General features: G+C 37.1%; 1 protein-coding gene across 1 annotated transcript in view; it reads right to left on the minus strand.

The window, feature by feature from the left end:
* stk10 (serine/threonine kinase 10) overlaps positions 1-2724 on the minus strand; it is a 43408-nt gene that overhangs the window by 28768 nt on the left and 11916 nt on the right. The gene's annotated exons all lie outside the window — the stretch shown is intronic.

Genomic DNA, 2724 nt, shown 5'->3' on the forward strand with positions numbered 1-2724 from the left:
AAATTGCTTAAAAAATACCTAATATATCCCAGTTTTGCAAAAATATTTAGTGTGTTGCTTAAGTATGAGCTAAACCCAAAATTAGCCCCAAAAAAACCTAAGTAGATGCCAAATTAGCCAAAAACTGTTGGTTACAGTTGTAGTATTGTTTTTTTTTTCTGTACCAACCCATTAAATGAGTCTGATTATTATTAAATACTAGCTAAATTCCAAAATAGCCTAACATTTCTCAGTAAACTAAATAACTCAAAAAAAGATAGTCGGTTGCCAAAATACTAGCTACACTCCAAAATAGCCTAAAAACCCTAGTAGAAAACAAATCAGCCAAAAACGTTATCATGATAGCACATTGCTTAAATACTAGCTAAACTCTACAATAGCCTAAAATTCGTCAGTAAACTATATTAGTCAAAAATTGAGCTAAACACTTCTAATAGAAGCTAACCTGTTGCTAAAATATGAGTAAAAAAACATAGTGTGAATGCTTTGTAAGCATATAATGCTGTAATGCTGACAATGTCCCTGAGGTGCCACACCTCCCGGTTCAGTTGAAGGACGTGTCACTGGATGTCAACGTGATGATGTCCATCCAATGACCTGCAGACTAAACAGCCTGGTGGGGCAGTGCTTTACAGGGGCTGTGGGAAAACATCTGAACAAACATTTCAGACTCACAGCAACACACTTATTGTAGTGTGCCACGTCTGGGGGTGTGTGCGTCTAAGGTAAACAGAGCTCCGGAGAAGGAGAGCTACCCCCTTCAGAGAAACCTACAGAGTCAACAGGACATCTTCTGCCAGGAAACCATAACTCAGCCACTTTCTAAGTCTCAACAGTCACAGAGACACTTTCACCAAACTGCAAGTTCTCAGCTCTCTGCTACAACTCGGTGACAGTGAGGTCATTGTTTTCCGATGCAGCTCAGGGTTTTGGTCGTCTATTCTATGAAATACCACTTAGTTGAGGGGCCAAAGAAACCAAACACAGACTCCTAAAACCATAAGAAGGTACATCTATACCAACCTATTAAGCAAAGTTCTGCAGAAAACAGCAGAAAAAAAATAATGTTATTGGTGTTTTCAACATGTTATTAAGGCATTTTTCTGATGACATAAGATGTAAATGAAGGTCAAAATTGTATTTCTGAGTATTCATTTATTCAAATTGTTGTGAATCAGGAGCAGACAAAAATTATGTTTGAAAAGGTGCGTGTGCTGGGCAACGTGACCGGGGTTTGCTCCGGTCTGACAGTCCCGCCCACAACTCAGAGACAAATTTCTAATGATCACCTGATGCTCTAAAGAAATTATGTCCTAGAAACTAAGCAACACTTTTTTTAAATTATTATTTTGTCTGCAAAACTGCAAATTCAACAGTCCACCCCCCCAAAAAATTCCCATTTACAAACATCCACCTTCATGTCTCAGTAGCAATAAGATTGGGGAGTGTGCCTCTGGCCTGCTGCTGTATAGGGGGAACATGTGAAATCATTGAAAATAAATATATTTGGGTGTTTAAAATGAAGTTTTACTGAGTGTATACACCCCGCAGAGAAGACTGAGCGCTCAAATACCTCGGCACATCTCACATGAGACCTCCTGACTTCCTGCAAATCATTGTGACGTCAATGCACAAGTGACTGGATGTTTGCACATGTTGGGGTTTGTAAAAACATACCAGCAGGAGACACCAATGTTACTTCACATCTTAATGCTGCTGCTGCACTTTCTGAAAAAATTTGGGAGGCAATTTCTGTAGGACTAAATCATTTAAAACTATTTTTTTACTTTTTTCTTAACTATTACTATGCAATCAAACCTAATATGATCTAAAACATTAGGACTTTAGTGTTAAACCTAGAAACTAGAGGGTTAAAATTGTGACACAAACCATAAAATGTTTTTTTGATAAGAGTTAAATAGAAACCTCTTGCACAATCAAAGAATGCAGCTAACTCTATACTGGAGGCATGAAAAGAGAAAGAAAGTATGTTCAACAATCCAAATCAAGTGAGTCTTTATTTAGGTTTACTGCAGATGAGAGAAAACGTTAGGTTTTGTTTGGGTCTGATCTCATGCTTTCCATGGAAAAAAAAGATTTTTGTTCCAGTTATTTCACTGTTTTGTCTGTTTTTACCCATTATATGATGACAATCTATAGTAAAGCATTAAAAATACAAGCTGACTCCCTTGCTAACCTTGTTTTTACAATACAACTGAATTGGTGAAAATGATTTACCTAAAAACATTTTTTTATTCCTGAAAACAGAATTATACATGCATAGCTGTATCTTAATTCTTGCACAGCTTTATCTATTTAACAGCAATAAAAGCAATCAAGGACAGTAAAAATTATCAACTGCAATTCTACATAAACAAAAATGTCCTATTACTGACTGATGTGGGATTGAAGCTGCTCAACAGCTCAAGGTCACTTATTTCACAAGAAAAAAAAAATGTCATTTATTTTTATTTTGCAGGATCGGACAAGTCTGAACTGCTGCCAGACATGTTTAACATCCTGACGGTTTCACGATTGCACTTTGCTCTTGTGCTATGTGGGAAATGTGGTTCAAATTTGCTGCAACCAACAAAATATTGTGGAGTATTTTTGCTAAATAACAGTCCAAGCTACTGTACATTAGGGCTGGGAATCACTGGGTACCTCACGATACGATACGATACGCGATACCTGGCTCACGATATCGATAATATCGCGATACTG

Source organism: Oryzias melastigma, linkage group LG14, assembly GCF_002922805.2.
Source record: "Oryzias melastigma strain HK-1 linkage group LG14, ASM292280v2, whole genome shotgun sequence".
Classification (NCBI taxonomy): Eukaryota; Metazoa; Chordata; class Actinopteri; order Beloniformes; family Adrianichthyidae; genus Oryzias; species Oryzias melastigma.